At 42.5% G+C, this 21,069-nt stretch overlaps 1 protein-coding gene across 1 annotated transcript in view; it reads left to right on the top strand.

Annotated features, from left to right (window-relative positions):
• The first annotated feature begins 1,859 nt into the window (after positions 1–1,859).
• Positions 1,860–21,069, top strand: part of LOC126336589 (transmembrane protein 181) — a 176,223-nt gene continuing 157,013 nt past the window's right edge. The window contains exon 1 of the mRNA XM_050000450.1: positions 1,860–2,011. The gene's annotated coding sequence lies outside the window, so the exon portion shown is untranslated. The remainder of the gene's footprint in view (positions 2,012–21,069) is intronic.

The following is a 21,069-nucleotide window of genomic DNA, read 5'->3' as shown; positions in this document are numbered from 1 at the left end:
GTTAGATTTATCCTTGAGTAGTAAATCGTCCTCCTCTCTCACCCTCGAGAAAAAATACTACATATCCGCCCATAGCGCTACTATATTAATCCACTTAGTACCAATAGGGTCAGTATGACCATATAATCACAGTGGAAATATAAATCTCCCTTGTTTTCAAAATATGTGACTTTCTCCCTCTGAGTCAGTTGTATCCAATAGTGCTTTGTTAATGTTTTATATTTACAATACATTAAAATATATTCATGGTTTTTCCTCTGAGTACCAGTGGGGACAATAAGCCCTCTCCCCCCCCCCCCTCCCCCCGCAGTTTAAATTGTTTGTCTCTTGAATGCAACATTTATGAAAGTAGAATGATGACTGTTACATTGCACAGCTATTACAGGGAACACCTTCAACAATGAAAATATTCTTTCCGATTTACTTTAGTACCCATTATTAGGTTAGCTTGCCTCAGCTGTTGCTCTACCCTTTCTAGTATCACTGCGATCATATGACCCCATACGAGTAAGTGCACTGTAAATATATATCATCCTTGTTTTCAAACCTATGATGTTCAGAATATATTATTTTCTGCCTATAAGTCAAATGAATCGAATAATGCTTTGTTCAGTTTTGTATAAGCAAAACATTAAAATTTACTCATAGTTTTTTGCACTGAATACCACTGGGATCAACAAAATGACATCAATCTAAATTTCTGTTTGTTTCTTGAATGTAACATTTATGGAAAGCGACTTGTGCGTCGATGGGGATGAAATTATGATGATTAGGACAACACAACACCCAGTCCCTGAGCGAAGAAAATCTCCTACCCAACCGGGAATCGAACCCGGGCCCGTGGGATTAACATTTCGTCGCCGTGACCACTCAGCTACCGGGGGCGGACTTTCGTTGAACGGTAGCAATTTAATTTTTTTACGTTAGTTTCTTAAAATACTGGCAAAATATGGCTTGAAAATTAGTTGGGGTCTTTATGATTCTACTGGTGGTCAATAGAACAAATAAATCCTGGTAGGAGGAAGGTTAAACGAGACAACAAACGTGGAATGCGGGGACTCATAATACCTGAAGGACTTCCTCACAGCCACGCTGAAGAATGATCATCTTAGGGTCATTCAACAGACCATTCTGGTGTCACAGTTGGCAAAAATAATCTCCAGGGATAGGGCGTTGGGGTGCCGTATATATTTTATAAACGTGAGACTCAGCAGGCATCTGACTACTCGCAGCGGCGACTACTTCCAATTTTGTTCGTCATACAGGATTTCACAAAAACTGCGATCAATGCACTTGATCTTGCCAAGCAATGTTCTGCAGTTTTTCAAGTTTTTTGTTATGTTTCTAATCCGTCTTTAGTTAAACTTGGGTACATATGTGTTGCAGGCTATTTCCTTTTGACACAATAAATAAATAACTACTTTTGATATACAGAATTGCCACATTGTTTTTCTACATTTCAGAAACGAAATGATTTCTAACTTAATTTTTTTTGTTTGTCACAATGATTCTGTGGTTTGTTTATCGATGATAATGTGTGTTACGCTTCGGCTGTTTCATTACACTTGACACATAAAGTTATGTTTTATCACTATTTTCGTCATTGTTTCCCTGTGATTTGTGGACCCCAGTTTATTACCTGAAACAGGCTTATAAGTCGCACGTTTATTGCACGCATAATTCCAGTAAACGCCGTGTGGTCAGCGAGGACGTCACACGACAGACAACGTCAAGATAACGCCCGAGGGGCGATTGTGGACGGCTGCACGCCAGACGCAGATCAATAACTGGCTGCCATGACAACAGCCCCCTCCCCTTGGCCACTTCGCCACCGCCACCGCACCACGGGCTAGCTTTACGCCTGGCGACCTAGTTCACTGCGTGTGTACGAGTTTGCACGCTCGTCGTCAGGTCGACGTAGCGGATCATCGCATCCGACGGGTTTCACACGACACGAGCTTCATGCCGTCCATGGGTCTCCGCGGAAGATAGCTTTAACCAGCTGAAAGAGGTTAGTGAAGGTAGTTAAATGGGCCTCCGGTAAAATTGGGCTCGGAATCCACGCTTTCACCTGTTTCCTGGCATCCGGGGTGAACAAGTCCACTTTTACGTCCAGAAACACAACCTGTATTTAGGTATCCGCACGTCGCTTCTTAAATGCAGACATTACGAATTTTTTGTGACATAATATTAAATTGTGCCACCTGAGCAATGATAGTTTCAGTGTATTGCGTCACTGCAGAACCAGCGTTTGAAAAACTTAATAAAGCTTTAGCTACAATAAAGCACAAACAAAAGAAGAAGGGTAGGACTTTCCGAACAAGCATATCTGTGTTGCCTGTGTACAATGAAACACCTGTTCCGGTTGCAACTGACAATTCTGAGAATTTTGTGTGCACAGATATCTCTGGATGTAAGATATGTTCACACGCTGCAGTCTAATTGAACAATCGCCTAAAACCAGTTATGAAACTGAAAGGAAAATGCGATCTATTTTAATAAATGAAAATGAATCAAAAACTTGTTTCACAAAAAACTGTTATTATCTTTAACTTTACATGGTTATTCTTTTTCAGTAGTTCTATGTTATTTACTATTAATTTCGTTGATGCCATTTTGGTTTTGAAAAGACACGCGTTGACGTAAAATTGCAGCTTGAAATAGGTAGAATAAATGAAACCGCGTTGTATCTTAATCATTATTGACAACGAGAAAAAAGACCGTCAATAATGTGACAACTAGTCTGGTAAAACAGACTATCGATGAGATCAGCGGTGATAACATGCATAATTACAAACATGATACAAAGTGTACTTTGCTGCAACGTTCTACGAATTTTAATTGAAAGTTCGTAGTGCTGGTGTTACCTCATTACTTCAGAACATAGTTGAAAGATATTACTACGTTTTGTGTGTCTGCTATTTAAGGTTTTTGTTTATGTTTTTTTTCAACGACGGAAATATTCCACATCAAAATTATGACGTTGTGGGCGACTGGCATACTTTTGTTGATGACATGGGGAGATGTTGCCCAGATATTTGTCACAGTCATTAAAATAGTGATGCGAAATCCTGTTTATTTCTATAATTTTCAGATAAAATCAGGTGTTCCTATTTTCCCGCGAAGAGTGAACGACCAGCGGATCGTAATGTGTTGGTTTACTGCAAATACGCTAACAACTCGTTGTCGTCATCTCTTCATTTGCAATGAATGACTCATTTTGCCACTGTAGCAGACAATATATCAAATTGTGAGATTAAAATTCGACATCTTTCTTAACATTAAGTCTGTTGCGTAACGGTATGTTGAAATGTGGACATTTGATACGTAATATAGCATGATGAAAGACATTGTTTATTTACTTTCATTAGTTGTTATTGATGTACTCGCTATGTCTGTCGCATGTAAAACAGAACGTAATTGAACTATACGTAAAAAAAAAAAACTGTTTACAGTCGAATGAACAGGGGCGAAAAACGTGGAATGTTTCAGAGATAACGAACAAGGGGACTGCAAATAAACATATACGCAGTAAGCGAGGAGAAGTAGTGTGATAGAATGTAGTACTGTATCTGTTCGGTATTACATTTACAAATGCAGTGAAAGCTTCTTCCTAACTTTTCTAATAAGTTCACTGACAACAAAGCGTTGTTTCGCGTGACAGAAGTACAGTAACACAACATAACTTGCCATATGAATGACGAGAATCTTCGCTGATGTAGAGTAACTTTTATGCTTAGTTTTAACTTGAAACAGCCGGCCGCGGTGGTCTCGCGGTTCTAGGCGCGCAGTCCGGAACCGTGAGACTACTACGGTCGCAGGTTCGAATCCTGCCTCGGGCATGGCTGTGTGTGATGTCCTTAGGTTAGTTAGGTTTAAGTAGTTCTAAGTTCTAGGGGACTGATGACCACAGCAGTTGAGTCCCATAGTGCTCAGAGCCATTTGAACCATTTTTTTTTTTAACTTGAAACAGCTCTGCAACATTGTAAAACGAAAACTATTCAAATGGCTCTGAGGTCATCAGTCGCCTAGAATTTAGAACTAATTAAACCTAACTAACCTAAGGACATCACACATCCATGCCCGAGGCAGGATTCGAACCTGCGACCCTAGCGGTCGCTCAGTTCCAGACTGTATGCGCCTAGAACCGCACGGCCACTCCGGCCGGCCCGAAAAATATTCGCACGAACTATTATAGTAAACTACTTCAGCTTCAGGCATGTGAAAAATGTAGTAGCCAAACACCAAAATAAATCACGAACTGCTATGTAAAGATCGAGAGCTGCACAATTGAACAGGCGTAAAAAATTAATAGCCTGATAGACAATCATTTTTAATTGTGTATTTGCCTGCTTCGCATCTCGCATATGTGTTAATAATCAGCCACGAGCAGATTTTTACTCATTAGTGAGCCAGAAATGTATGTGCACGTCCTTTTTAATGACTACAACTCGTGTTCTACGACAATTTGTACAATGATTTAACCGGTATAAACCTGTTTTGTTGATACAAGAGTAAAAATTTGTTTATGTTGTGAAAATTATGATTTAGCTGCACATTTCTGGGTTTATAACTACGTAACTTAAAAAGTTGTCCATGATTATTCGAGAATAATATCAGCCTTGCCCTTTGGCAGCAGCAGAATACGAAAAAAGAAATTCTTTCTCCATATCCAAAGTCTGCCACTTTTCTGGCATATGACTGAGCCCATAAGATCATCCAGTGTTCATATCTCTACAAATTTACAAATTTTACACCTACGTACAGGAAACAAAAGAAAAGCTCGGAGTAGGTATTAAAATCCATGGAGAAGAAATAAAAACTTTGAAGTCCGCCGATGACATTGTAATTCTGTCAGAGACAGCAAAGGACTTGGAAGAGCAGTTGAGCGGAATGGACAGTGTCTTGAAAGGAGGGTATAAGACGAACATCAACAAAAGCAAAACTAGGGTAATGGAATGTTGTCTAATTAAATCAGGTGATGCTGAGGGAATTAGATTAGGAAATGAGACACTTAAAGTAGTAAAGGAGTTTTGCTATTTGGGGAGCAAAATAACTGATGTTGGACGAAGTAGAGAGGATATAAAATTTAGATTGGCAATGGCAAGGAAAGCGTTTCTGAAGAAGAGAAATTTGTTTACGTCGAGTATAGATTTAAGTGTGAGGAAGTCGATTCTAAAAAGTATTTGTATGGAGTGTAGACATGTATGGAAGTGAAACATGGACGATAAATAGTTTGGACAAGAAGAGAATAGAAGCTTTCGAAGTGTGGTGCTACAGAAGAATGCTGAAAATTAGATGAGTAGATCGCGTAACTAATGAGGAGGTATTGAACAGAATTGGGGAGTAGATGAGTTTGTGGCACAACTTGACTAGAAGAAGGGATCGGTTGGTAGGACATGTTCTGAGGCATCAAGGGATCACCAATGTAGTATTGGAGGGCAGTGTGGAGGGTAAAAATCGTAGAGGGAGACCAAGAGATAAATACACTAAGCAGATTCAGAAGGATGTAGGTTGCAGTAGGTACTGGGAGATGAAGAAGCTTGCACAGGATAGAGTAGCGTGGAGAGCTCCATCTAACCAGTCTCAGGACTGAGGACCACAACAACAACAACACATCTAGGTACATGCATGAGTCGACGGGTTCCAGTACTGGCTCACTGACGTCGGAATCATTAGCTAGTATTTTCCAGAAATTGTGAAGTGCACAATCTTACATTTTTACATGAAAAACAACTTGCCAATCTTTACTTCACTTTGAAATCTCATCAAGATCCGACTGGATGTTGGTGCGGCTTATTTCAGACATTACATCATAGATGACCTCATCCGCAGATATCCTGAATTTACAATTGCTATTGTCTGTCAGGTCACTGACACACAATTTGAACCTCAATGGTCCCAACACGCTTACCTGTGGCGTGTCTGAAGCTGCTTGCACTTCTGTCGGTGACATTCCATTCCAAATGAAAGGCTGCGAACTCCCAACCAAGAAATCTTCAACCGAGTCTCACGTTTTGTTTGATGCCACAGATAACTATACATGTGTCAACAAGCGAACCGTTGGTGGGTACAAAGTCAAATGATTTTGGGAGTCAAAAAAAGCCTCCACCTGACTGCCTTGATCCACGGATTTCAGGATTTCATATGAGTAAAGTTCGGTTTTTCGTGACCGTTGTTTTTGGGATCCATGTTGACTGGCATGGAGGAGGTCGCGCTGGCCGATATACTTCCATTAAGATCCTGCGTCATCTTAAAATACGTAAATTAAAAAATACATATCCACCGTTCGGTCATGTTTCACCAGTCGAATTTGAGTATTTTATCGTTTACTCATATAAGTGTATGCGCCTGTACTAACAGAAGGATTTTAGTGAAATTGACGCTGGCTGTGGAAGCGTATGTAATTATGGCTTATCTCGGCTTAACAGAACACCCATTTCTAGAATGTCGCACGCTGCGTCTTTCTAGGGGCTGCACAACTGATTTTGGCATGCGATTTTCATCCAGTCCCATTGCATTTCTGCACAATTCTTTGTGATATTTATAAATATTTGCCTCGGAAATAAAAGATATAACTCCTTTCTCATACGGTAGTACGGTAGGTTCTGGAGAACCCCTTTCCTACACGTGGTAACTTCATTTGTGCTGTCATTTCTCAGGTTTCCTCGGAATGATTGCTTAATTGTGAGCTTCCGGGTGTTCAGCCGAGTTGATTTTTTTCCGTTTTGTGTGCAGTATTTCGACTACCGACCCTCTTTTAAGTGCTGCGGGTTTTGTTATTATGTGTAGGCCTACTCGCTGTCTGCATTACTGCCAGACTGTGTTTCCGTAGGAGCCTACCGATATTTCCAGATACTTGGTCAAGAGAAAATAGGTAAACGATTTTTGAGTTCTCTTCCGCGGTCTCAGTCGCCACCTCTTTCACAGACATTCTTGATTCTGACTGCATCATTCTATCAGTTTGATGATTTCACTACCCAATCCTCCGGGACGCTATTCGGCGATGTTCTCCTTGTTTGAAAGTGTACGAGCTCTGTAGGTCAGGGTCTTTAGCATCGAATTTCTTTGTGACGGATGGTGATGGATCGAGGCGTGGAGATAGTACACTTTTCTTTCATTTATGCTGCTAGGATCTGGGCTTCAGCATCGCATGTTACTACCCATATTTCAACGTTATCCAACTGAGTTGAACAATTATCTTTTTGTTTAATCTGTCTTTCTTTTCGGTCATAGTTCCATTGGGTCCTTTACGTAAGCATCCTGAGAAGGTCTACTTACAAAGTTTCAAGAATAGGCTTTAAATGATTACTCTAGGGATATACTACAACCTCCTACGTATCGCTAACACGTCGTAAGGCTAGAATTATAATAATTACTGCACGCTCAGAGGCATTCAAACAATCGTTCTTTCCGCGCTCCATACGTGAATGACACAAAAGAAACCCTAATAACTGGTACAATGGGACGTACCCTCTGCCATGCACTTCGCGGTAGTTTGTGGAGTAAAGATGTAGACTTAGATATGGTGATGGGGACATTATTATTCATGTACAAATACCAAAAGATTCTACGAATGCCTAGTGTCTACTCAGGATGAAAATGTCAGAAGGAAGGAAGATTATAAATTCACTGAACACTAACAGTGAGTCCAAAAAGTATTCGTCCAGCTGTAATTTTAAAATAAACGAAGTATATGTCACGTGAAAGAAAGGGAACATAAAATGTGAACTTCCAGTCATATGCAACGAACCTTGGTTAAGTCATTTTTATTGATGGACAAGGAAATAAATAACATCCATAGCGATACCAAATTTGACAAAATGGAGGATTTGTTCAAGGGCTACTTCAAAAAGTATTCGTCCACTCATTTTTTTTTCACAATCAAAAATTAATATTTAGTGGGGTTTCTCTTTGCAGCTATTACTTCTTCTAGTCGTTTGGGCATTCATCTGGAAGTGCTTCTTCTAGGTCTCTCGTGTCAGAAATGTGTCTTCTCCTGATGCTGGCTTCCAGTACTTTCTAAAGCTGTTCAATCGGATTAATGTCTGGGCTCTGAGGAAGGGTGTTTAATTGTTTTGGGGTATTGTACAGGAGCCACAGCCTTGTATTTAGAGCCGTATGCTTTGGGTCATTATCTTGTTTACAAATGCAATTTCCTTGCAGACCTAATTTTTCGGCGCTAGGATTCAGATTTTTTCCCCGAATACCCGCACTTTCATTCTAAGGTACACGTAACCATATGATTTTTAAATCTTTGTAACAGTTAGCACTTTGCGATATTTAAACAAAATAACACTAATATCATATGTCAAACAATTAGCACAGCGCGATATTTTAGCGAATACATCTGTATTCCGGATTAAACAATCAGTGCTGTGCAATGCTTACAGCATTCTTAGATGGTGATGATATGATGAAGTCGTATGATAGGAAGATCTGTAGCGCCAGTACAAAAATGCGATGAGATGGGTGTCAATAAAGGATCCAAAATTATGAAAACGCGGCTGCAAATAAAGACATAAAGAACGTTCTAAAAACTTGCAAACTCTCTCTCTCTCTCTCTCTCTCTCTCTCACACACACACACACACACACACACACACACACACACACACGCACACATACACATACAAACACGCCCACACCCTCACTACACACACACAAACAAACACAAAACAACGTGTATCATAACGTCAAATGTAATACACGATGATAAGGGAAAAAGAGAAAGGAAGAAAGTAAAAGAAGATAGCAGATGCCTTCGGATGGCTGGTCACTGGAATGGAAGGGATGAGCCAGCCGCTCTGCAAGACACTAAAATCTGTAGCTTAAAAGCTTACGCCAGAGTTTAGACACTTCACAGATTTTCAAAGCTTGACCACACTTGTCCCGTCATCAGCTAGAGTAGAGGACAGATCCATAGTTAAATTTGTTTCTGCCCACTTTTTCAAAATCAAGGTGTATACGTGGACAACGAAAAAAATTCCCGGATTTCCCGGTTAAAAATACACTTTCTCCCGGGTGAAAATGCACTTTTTCCTCGTTAAGTTACAGTATACTCTTCCTCCGCACTGTAAAACTCACCAATCCTTTGAATGTTTATGGTTTTATATATCGGAGTAGCACTGGCACTTTAGAAAAAGAAACTCAGGCTGGAAAAACACGTTCTGAAAGACATTTTATGTGCAGCAACATGTACGCCGCATATTTTCATATTACGAAGGTATAAATTTGAATTCCAGCAAACACCGCATGGTACTGTCCGAAACAATGAAATCGAGAGTGCGATGCGCTTTTTTAAGTCAGCCATAGCTCATGTCACGTGATCTCGCCAGCTGATGGCAGCATAGGGCACGTGATGTAGTACGCCAATAGCTAGATCACTCTTAAGTAGCGCGAACACGCAAATAAGAAAAGTTTATGGTTTAAATTAACAAACATAGCACTCACATATAATATTGCTCTGGAAGATTAATAAGCTGGAACAGAAGCTAAGCTTCCACATAAAAAGTTGATCATTTTTGCGCATGTTACACTTTAAGATGCATCACACAAATGCGTCAGTGAAAGTTTTAATAACGACGTAAATATCTGATCTTCTGGGCGCGAAGTTCTTCTACATGGTCGTCCTCAAAGAGTTGATTTTTAAATGGGAGTCAAACGCACTGTGATCTAGGAAATTCAGCGTACATTCTCGTACATAGTTCATCTTGCGTAAAAGGAAATCCGCTTTGAATGTAACGCTTTTCAAACCACAATTCGCAACATTTTCCCCCGACCTGTTAGAAATAGGTTCGTTTCAGCGGTTTCAAGAGAGCGCCAGATAACAGGCGTACTGCGCTTGCGCAGCTACGATGACGCAGAAAGCCCGTATGTTGGTACGTGTAAAACATTAAAAGATCTTACATATGTCATAAAAGAATCAAGACATCAGTCGGTACTTCAAGAGCGTCGGAATTTCGTGAACCATACTAAAACGCATAATTCGGCTTAAAATGAACATTCGTATGTAAATTTTCTTCGAGTACCAGTACTGTAGTATCTCATGTTTAGTTCTTTATTATGGCATAATGCCATACGTGCACTTGAAATGTAGCGAACAGTTGAAACTAACCAATAGTGTGAGATGAAACACTTCGTTTCAAATAAAAGACTGCCTCAGCAGAAAAGATTAATTTGAAGCGAAATCTCTTTAGCAAACAGGCAAAAATAACTTCATTGTTCCGTAAGGCGATTTATGCTTGACTGTCAGAAAGGTTGAAATAAAATCTGAAACTAATAACATATTTTAGCCTTCCGTAATTATGCGATCTGTTTCGTTATCATTTAACCTGAGAGCAATAAACGAAGAGGAAACGACAAAATCACTGAACTTAAACACAGCCCACGTGGAGACTCCGCACCTCAACTCAAGACTGCTCTGTGCATCACACCCAGATTTACTATATTACCGAACCGGGGCAATATTAAGTAGTGGCGCCCAGCCACACTTCTGTAATCAGGAGCGGGAGAAGGTACTAGTCATACGCGACTCAACTGCGCATGCACAAGAGCACTCCCGCGACTGCTCAAACGAATCTAATTTAAACAGTTGTGACGCCACGCTCATCGGAGGCAATTTGTTGTTACAAAGCATTGCATAGTCTTCCTAAGGCCTTTGACACACTTTGCTGTTGGCAAACGCTTGTATGAGCATTGTTTTGTTGTTGTATACGGCGCATTTCCTTTGAAACTTAAGTTTTACTTTCGTTTTTCTTTTCTCTCGTTCATGTTTTTTTTTTTTTTTTTTTTTTTGCTGTAGTATTATTCTGCAGTAGCGGTATACAGTAATATCTTTTGTTAGAGTATTGGTTCTTACTAGTCAAAATCACGAAAATTTAAGTGAAGACTAAAACAATGAAAAATTCCCGGGTTTTTCCCGCTTTTCTCCCGGATGAAAAAATTCACGGGTTTTTCCCGGATCTCCCGGTTGTCCCGGGTCGTATACACCCTGAAAATAAAATGCGCTCAGTTAAAATGTAACGTACAGTAACTTGTTCGCCACAAGTATCACAGACTGGAGGGTTGTCTCACCCGACTAGGAAGCCATGCGTTAGACGACAGTGTCCAATTCTGAGGCGGGTCAGAGTCACTTCATCCCGCCGAAGTGACCGGCAATAGCACCCCCACGGCCGGACAGTTTGCGTCACCAAGCGCAGTTTATTGTCTGTCACTACCAGCCACTCCTCCCCTAACTCTGTTATCTGCGACTCAACAGTGAGATGATAGCCTGCAAGGGAATGGCACACCTTGTACCGTTACGTTCCCCGCAGGCTTCCTTGGCGACTTTGCCTGCATTTCATTTTCACAAATTTCCATGTGCTCTGGTACCCAGCAGAATGACACCTCCTTCCCCTGCCGCTGTAGGACGTACAGTTGGTCATGTGTGAACGGGACCATTTTCTCTGTTGGGTACATGTGCTGCAATGATTGTAGGACACTAAGGAAAGCCGGCCGAAGTGGACGAGCGGTTGTAGGCGCTACAGTCTGGAACCACGCGACCACTACTGTCGCAGGTTCGAATCCTGCCTCGGGCATGGATGTGTGTTATGTCCTTAGGTTAGTTAGGTGTGTGTGTGTGTGTGCGTGTGTGTGTGTGTATGTGTGTGTGTGTGTGTATGAAATCTGATGGGACTTAACTGCTAAGGTCATCAGTGCCTAAGCTTACTCACTACGTAACTTAAATTATCTTAAGGACAAACACACACACCCATGCCCAAGGACTCGAACCTCCGACGGGACCAGCCGCACAGTCCATGACTGCAGCGCCCCGGACCGCTCGGCTAATCCCGCGCGGCTGACATTTAGTGGTCAACTCGCCATTATATAGGTGTGTCCGGAAACTTTTGATCAATTAGTGTACATTCTGTGCACTGTATGATATCGATTTTGGGATGCTGCACAGTCCATGAGTGCAGCGCCTAAGACCGCTCGGCTAATCCCGGTTAGTTAGGTTTAAGTAGTTCTAAGCTCTAGGGGACTGATGACCTCGGAAGTTAAGTCTCATAGTGCTCAGAGCCATTTGAACCACTAAGGAAATCGGAGTTGATGAGAAACTGTTTGCCCTGCAGGCGGCCCATCTGCTCCCATGAGATGACGTCATTATTTTATATTACGCCATAAATTATACCACCATTTTCCAGAATATGCCATGTTGACATTAAATTATAGTAATTCGGTTGCACACCGTAATGTCTATACGCCTTAATCTCGTAGCAGGTTGGTGCATGAGTTCGGTGCGTTTTTGTTTTGCGTGTCTGTATTCCGGTTGCTATGGATTTATTTATCAGTTGTCATTTTTTATTTGTAGTTCACCGTTGTTATGTGAGTTTACATACAGTTATTTTGTCATTTGGAGGTACTGAGTGGAGCTGTTCACGATAGAAAATTGAATGCCCAAAAGGAGGACAGAGGAGGAGGAGATTAGTGTTTAACGTCCTGTCGACAACGAGGCTATTAGAGACAGACCATCTCGTACGGATGGGAAAGAAAATCCGCCGTGCCCTTTCAAAGGAACCATCCCGCTATTTGCCTGAAGCTATCTAGGGAAATCACGAAAAACCTAACTCATGATGGCCGGACGCGTGTTTGGACTCCCGAATGCGAGTCCAGCGTGCTAACCACCACGAAAAACCTAACTCAGGATGGCCGGACGTGTGTTTGAACTCCCGAATGCGAGTCCAGCGTGCTAACCACTCCGCCACCTCGCACGGTGAATGTCGAGAGGAGAAACCGGAACATTTCCGACATTCTCCTACCTGAGTTCAACAGAGAGCGACAGCAACGTACGCAGCCAAACACATGTGCTTCGTGTTTGAGGATAATACCATTGGACAGAGCACGACAAGAAAATGGCTTTCTCGTTTTAAGGAGGATCGTTTTGGCATTAGTTACACTCCACGTTCAGGAAGAAACGGAGATCGTTTAAACGCATTAACCCACAATGATCCACGTAAATGTACTCGAGAACTGGAAAATGTGATGAACTGTGGTCATTCCACCATCGTGCGGCATTTGCATGTAATGGGTAAGGTCCAAAAATAAGTGCTCTCATCCAAAATCACAAAAATCAGCGGGTGGTCATATGTGCATCTCTGCTTTCTCATCGTGAATTAGCCGGCCGGAGTGGCCGAGCGGTTCTAGGCGCTACAGTCTGGAATCGCTCGACCGCTACGGTCGCAGGTTCGAATCCTGCCTCGGACATGGTTGTGTGTGATGTCCTTAGGTTAGTTAGGTTTAAGTAGTTCTAAGTTCTAGGGGACTGATGACCTCAGAAGTTAAGTCCCATAGTGCTCAGAGCCATTTGAACCATGTTCATGATGAACTGACTCGTGAACAACATCGACCTTTGCCATCCTGAATCGTAACTGGTGTGACAAGAAATGGTGTCTTAATGCTAATATAAGGAAAATAAAAGAATGGTTAGCCCAAACAAAGCAGCAGGTTCCCAAACAAACACCTGCAAGCGTTCACAAAAGACAATGTTATGCATCTGGCGGAACAGGGACGGTGTGGTGTACTACGAATTGCTTCCCCCAAGGTGAAACCATCACTGCTGACGTTCATTATCAACAACTGAGAAGTTTTGCAGACGCATTCCGTGAATAACGACCAGGGAGATCACGTGAGTCATGCTACTACGCGATTACGGCCGCCCACAGTCTGCTAGACTAACAAAGAACACTATACAGGAATTGGGCTGGGTAGTCTTTCCGCACCCACCTCATTCACCTGAACTTGCGACCTCCAATTTTCACATTTTCCGCTCTCTATGAAAGAATCTTTAAGGAACTTGCTTTTCAGACGAAAATGTGCTCCGAACACGGCTCTGCATCTACATCTACATGGATACTCTGCAAATAACATTTAAGTGTCTGGCAGAGGGTTCGTCGAACCACCTTCACAATTCTCTATTATTCCTATCTCGTATAGCGCGCGGGAAGAATGAACACCTATATCTTTCCGTACGGGCTCTTATTTCCCTTATTGTATCTTTGTGATCGTTCCTCCCTATGTAAGTCGGTGTCAACAAAATATTTTCGCATTCAGAGGAGAAAGTTGGTGATTGGAATTTCGTGAGAAGATTCCGTAGCAACGAAAAACGCTTTTCTTTTAATGATGTCCATCCCAAATCCTGTATCTTTTCTGTGGCACTCTCTCCCATATTTCGCGATAATACAAAACGTGCAGCCTTTCTTTGAACTTTTTCGATGTACTCAGTCAGTCCTATCTGGTAAGGATCCCACACCGCGCAACAGTATTCTGAAAGAGGACTGACAAGCGTAGTGCAGGCAGTCTCCTTAGTCGGTCTGCTATATTTTCTAAGTGTCGTGCCAATGAAACGCAGTCTTTGGTTAGCCTTCCCCACAACATTTTCTATGTGTTCCTTCGAATTTAAATTGTTAATAATTGTAATTCCTAGGTATTTAGTTGAATTTACGGCTTTTAGATTAGACTTATTTATCGTGTAACCGAAGTTTAATGCGTACTTTTTAGCACTCATCTGGATGACCTCATACTTTTCGTTATTTAAGGTCAACTGCCACTTTTTGCACCATTTCGATATTTCTTCTAAATCGTTTTGCAGTTTGTTTTGATCTTCTGATGATTTCATTAGTCGATAAACGACAGCGTAGGCGGCTGCTTAGATTGTCTCCCAAATCGTTTATATAGATAAGGAACAGTAAAGGGCCTATAACACTACCTTGGGGAACGCCAGAAATCACTTCTGTTTTACTCGACTTTCTGTCTATTACAATTAACTGTGACCTCTCTGACAGGAAATAACAGATCCAGTCACATGACTGAGACGATATTCCATAAGCACTACGAGCCGCATGTGTGGTACAGAGTTCTCCGCCTTAAAATACACGTGATTTCTACAGTCGCGGAATCGAAAAGTTACCCCAGCTTTGGCAGACTGTTGTAAATTGTGAAGGAGAATACTTTACTGATGAGTAGAGTCTCTGTTATGTCTATCTGTTTTGTATAATTAAATTTATGGAGAAACGCTGCGGGCTTATGAAGCAAGCAAATAAATTAAGTAGTATAACTATGCTGTTTATGATTGTTACTTTCACTGTGGTGCACATGGCACGAATGATCAGGCTCATGCAAATGAACTAAAGAGAAAGTGGGAGGATGGGATGGGTTTTCCGTCGCAGACCCATGGGCTTGATCCAGACACTTGCCAACTTCATTTTCCCACGAATTTCTTTTCGCACAAATGCCCGAGGCATGACCTGGACATGTATCAGCCTCAGCTGGGGGTGAAGGGGTTGGGAGTGAGACTTCCCGTATGCCTTATCTCATCATCACGAGATAAGATAGTTATCTGTCCAAGTTCTGTCCTTGACACACTAGTACTAAACTGCGTATCACTTGGCACCCATACCATCAAGCTAGGTGTTGGGCCTTTATGACGATGAGAAATGCGATCTGGCGATGTTCATTTTACTCCGCGCGGTCTCAGGCGCCTTGTCGTAGGTTCGAGTTATCCCTCGGGCGTGGGTGTGTGTGTTGTTCATAGCGTAAGTTAGTTTAAGTTAGATTAAGTAGTTTGTAGACTTATGGACCGATGATCTCAGCAGTTTGGTCCCATAAGACCTTACCACAAATTAATTTAATTATACATAAAACCAAGACTCTGAAAGGACGGTGTCATGGCACTTCCATACTGAGGTGACAAAAGTCATAGGATACCTCCAAATATCGTGTCGGTTCTCCTTTTGCCCGGTGTAATGTAACAACTCGACGTGGCACGGACGTCTGAATTCCCCTGCAGAAATATTGAGCCACGCTCCCTCTGCAGCCGTCCATAATTGCGAAAGTGTTGCCGGCGCAGGGTCTTGGGCACGAACTGATCTCTCGATTACGTCCGATAAATGTTCGATGGGATTCATGTCGGATGACCTGTGTGGCCAAATCGCTCGCTCAAATTGTCTGGAATGTTCTCCAAACTAATCGCAAACAGTTGGACTCTGTGTTATGGTGCATCGTCACCCATAAAAATTCCATCCATCCTTGTTTCTACACCTACATCGATACTCCGCAAGCCACCGTACACTATGTAGCGGAGGGAACTCTCTACCACTGCTTGTCATTTCCTTTCCTGTCCCACTCGCAAATAGAATGAGGGAAAATCGACTGTCTGTACGCCTCCGTATGAGACTTAATTTCTCGCACCTTATCTTCGTGGTCCTTACGCGCAGTGTATTTTGGCGGAAGTAGAATTGTTAGGCAGTCAGCTTCAAATGCCGACCCTCTGAATTCTCTCAGGCGTGTTTCTCAAAAAGAACGTCACCTTCCCTCCACGGATTCCTATCTGAGTTCCCGAAGCACCTCCGTAACTCTTACGAGTTGTTCGAAACTACTGGTAACAAATGTTGCAGCCCGCCTCTGAACTGCTTCGATGTCTTCCTTCAACCAGACCAGGCACGGATCCCAAACACTCGAGCAGTACTCAAGAATAAGTCGCACCAGCATCCTACATGCGGTCTCCTTTATAGTTGAACGCTCTTTTCTAAAATTCTCTCAATAAACCGAAGTCGATCAAACGCTTCCTCTACCACAGTTCTCACATGCTCGTTCCACCTCATATTCCTTTGCAACTTTATGCCCAGATATTTAAACGACTTGACTGTGTGAAGCATGACACTAGTAATACAGTATCCGAACATTACAGGTTTGATCTTCCTAGGCTGCGCGGTGTAGCCCGCGGTCTTGGACGCATTGTCACGGACGGCTCGGCTCCCATCAGAGGTTGGAGTCCTCCCTCGGGCATGTGTGTGTGTGTTGTCCTTAGCGTAAGTTACGAGGGGCGTTAGAAAAGTCCGTGCAAAGTCTGAGAGATGGCACCACCGGCGCCTATCGAGGTCATGTTTAGTTAGTAGCATCTTAGGAAAGAACGCACGCCAAGTTTCAGCCATATTGGTCTCTTTCTTTGTGTTTGGCATTCGTGTGAATCAAGGAAGTCGAGTGATTGTCAAAAATGGACTAAAGATTTGTAAAAAGAATTTCGTGTGGTGATTAAACATTACTTTATGAAAGGCAAAACGCCTCAGGAGACTAAAGAGAAGCTTGATAAAAATTATGGTGACTCTGCACCTTCGATTATAACAGTTTATAAGTGGTTTAGAATTTTTCGGAGTGGCCATATGGGCACAAGTGATGCTGAACGTTCTGGACGCCCTGAGAAGGTTACGACTTCAGAAATCATTGATAAAATCCATGATGTCGTGATGGATGACAGAAGAGTTAAGGTGCGTGAGATTTCTAGTTCTGTGGGCATCTCGAATGAACGGGTACATAAGATTTTGCATAAACATTTCGACGTGAGAAAGCTATCCGCAAGATGGGTTCCACGATTGCTCACGCTTGACCAAAACCGGAATCGTGTGAAGTGTTGCAAGGATTGTTTGCAGATGTTCAGGAAGAATCCGCAGGACTTTAAGCGTCGTTTCGCCACTGTGGATGAAACATGGATATATTACTACTGAGACCGAAGAACAATCTATACAATAGGTTACCAAGGGAGAATTTGCACCAAAAAAAGGCGAAGACCATTCGTTCGGCCAGAAAGGTTATGGCGACTGTCTTTTGGGATTCGCGAGGGATAATCCTCATCGACTATATGGAAAGCGGTAAAACGAGTACAGGTGCATATTATTCATCATTACTGGACAGTTTGAAAACCGAGCTGCAAGAAAAATGCCGGCGATTGGACCGCAAAAAAGTCCTTTTCCATCACGACAATCCACCAGCACACAACTCAGCAGTTGTGGTCGCAAAATTAATGGAAATAGGATTCCATCTCGTTTCACATCCCCCCTATTCTCCAGACTTGACTCCCTAGGACTACGTTTTGTTCCTCAATTTGAAGAAATGGCTGGTGGGACATTTTATTCAAACGAGGAGTTGATTGCAGCAACTAATAGTTATTTTGCAGACTTGGACAATTCCTGTTATTCGTAAGGGATCAACAAATTAGAACAGCGTTGGACGAAGTGTATAAGCCTAAAAGGAGACTATGTCGAAATATAAAAATGGTTTACCCCAAACACGTAAGTAGTTTTTATTTTTGCACGGATTTTTCAAACGCCCCTCGTAGTTTAAGTTAGCTTAAGTAGTGCGTAAGATTAGGGACAGATGACCTCAGCAGTTTGGTTCCATAAGACCTCACCACAAATTTCTAATTTTGATCTTCCTACTCATCCGCATTAACTTACATTTTCTCCACATTTAGGGCTAGCTGCCATTCGTCACACGAACTGGAAATTTTCTCCAAGTCTTCTAGTATCTTCCTATAGTCACTCAACTTCGATAACTTACCGTAGACCACGGCTTCATCAGCAAACAACCGCAGACTACTGCCCACCCTGTCTGCCCAATCATTTATGTATATAGAGAACAACAGCGATCCTCTCACACTTCCCTGGGGCACTCCTCACTCTTGTCTCTGATGAACACTCGCCATCGAGGGCAGTATACTGGGTTCTATTATTTAAGAAGTCTTCGAGAAACTCACATATCTGCGAACTTATTTCACATGCTCGCACCTCCGTTAGCAACCTGCAATGGGGCACCGTGTCAAATGCTTTCCGGAAATCTAGAAATCTGTTGCCCTTCATCCGTATCATATATGAGAAAAGGGCCAGCTGAGTTTCGCACCAGCTTACTATAACCATGCTGATTCGTGGAAAGTTTAGTATATTCGAACTGAGAGTATGTTCAAGGATTCTGCAGCAAACAGAAGTTAGGGATATTGGTCTGTAATTTTGCGGGTCCTTTCTTTTACTTTGCTTATATACTGGAATCACTTGCGCTTTTTTTCCAGTCGCTTGGGACTCTGCCTGGCTGAGAGATTCACGATAAATGCAAATTAGGTAAGTGGCAAGTGCCGTAGAGTACTCTTTGTAAAATCGAACTGGGGTTCCATCGCCGGCCGGAGTGGCCGTGCGGTTGTAGGCGCTACAGTCTGGAACCGGGCTACCACTACGGTCGCAGGTTCGAAACCGGCCTCGGGCATAGGTGTGCGTGATGTCCTTAGGTTACTTAGGTTTAATTAGTTCTAAGTTCTAGGCGACTGATGGCCTCAGAAGTTAAGTCGCATAGTGCTCAGAGCCATTTGGGGTTCCATCCGGACCTAGTGATTTATTTGCCTTCAAATCTTTCAATTCTACTCTGCGCCAGGTATGGTTATTAGAGTGTCGTCCATGCGGAAGTGTATGCAATGGTCAAATGACGGTACGTTTGTACAATTCTCCGGTGTAAACGATTTCTTCAATGTGAAATTTAAAACTTCAGCTCTCGTTTTGCCACCTTCAACTGCCACACCAGACTAGTGAACAAGGGACTGAATGGAAGCCTTAGACCCGCTTAGCGATTTTACGTAAGACCAGAATTTTCTCGGGTTCTCTGCCAGATCTTTTGCTAATGTGTGACGATTGTGGTTCGCGCATGGACCTTTTCAGAGACGCACGAATCTGTACTAACCTTCGCTTGTCGTCATATATGCTGCTTCCTCAGCATCGTCGTGCAGGGTAGCCGTTCGGTCTAGGGCGCCTTGCCCCACGGTTCGCGCGGCTCCGCCCGTCGGAGTTTAGAGTCCTCCCTCGGGCATGGGTGTGAGTGTTGCCCTTAGAGTAAGTTAGTTTAAGTTAGATTAAGTAGTGTGTAAGCCTATGAACCGATGACCTCAGAAGTTTGGTCCCATAGGAACTTACCACAAATTTCCTCAGCATCCCCCGAATTTCGTTATTAAACCATGATGGGTCTTTTCCATCCTTTATCACTTTCTAGGCACATAACTCTCAAGATGACGATTTACACTCTTCTTAAACTTTGCCCATAATTCCTCTATATTCATCTTACTGGAACTAAGTGATGCCAGTTCAGTGTCTAAGTGAGACGTTAATAGCTGCTTATTTGCTCTATCTAGCAGAAACATTCTCCTAGCCTTCTTGACTGATTAACTTTCGTAATCATAGTTCCTATAATGACATCATGATCACTAATCCTCGTTTCTGTACTGACATCGTCGGCAAGGTTTGGCTGATTTGTTGCTACAAGGTCTAAGATATTTCCATTGTGTGTGGCTGCCGAGCTAGCTGCTCAAGACAATTTTCAGAAAACGTGTTGTAAGTAGACTGTTTAGCTTTTTATGCTGGTAACGCCATGTAGCGCTCTATATGAAAATCACTGAATGTGCTGTGTGCAGTCTGTGGCTGGTTTGCATCGTTGGAATTCGCTATTGTAGTGTTGGGCAGTTGGATGTTGACAGCGCGTAGCGTTGCGCAGTTGGAGGTGAGCCGCCAGCAGTGGCGGATGTGGAGAGAGAGATGGCGGAGTTTTGAGAGCGGATGATCTGGACGTTGTCCATCTAAGAGACAGTAAATTTGTAAGACTGGATGACATGAATGACTTTTGAACACTATTAAGGGAAATACATTGTTCGTTCTTTATCGAAATCTTTCATTTGCTAACCATGCCTATCAGTAGTTAGTCCCTTCAGTAGTTAGAATCTTTTATTTAGCTGACAGTAGTGGCGCTGAAGGTGACTGACCTTAGCCAAAAGCACAGTCAGCTGTTCGCGAACTGCGCTGTCCGCACACAGCATGCACAAATCCTAGCCAACCTAGCAAGGGTAACTGAAGAAGTGAATTATAAAAGCAGACAGTCCTAGAGATGCAACTTGCTACCCTCTTGATGTTTCAGCAAAGGACGCTGATGCCTTAATGAGCTAGGTAGCTGGCTGTTCAGTGAGCAACTATTGCGGTGCAAATTGAGTGAATTTACACATACAAAAATGCGAGATTAAACCTCATAAACATAGAATAAATGTACTACGTGGAAAACACAGAGAAACATAAACAATTAACTTGCCGCTCTGTAGACGTATATCAACTGAGAGATGCCACGAATAGCCGCAAATGGTCTCCAAGCAGGCGAACGTAACGAATACCAGTCAATTATCAGTTCAGTTGGACTAGAGGGCCCAGTCCGTTCCATGTGAACACACACCACCAGG

The sequence above is a fragment of the Schistocerca gregaria genome, chromosome 2 (assembly GCF_023897955.1).
Source record: "Schistocerca gregaria isolate iqSchGreg1 chromosome 2, iqSchGreg1.2, whole genome shotgun sequence".
Taxonomy (NCBI): domain Eukaryota; kingdom Metazoa; phylum Arthropoda; class Insecta; order Orthoptera; family Acrididae; genus Schistocerca; species Schistocerca gregaria.
This window is presented reverse-complemented; position numbering and strand designations above follow the sequence as displayed.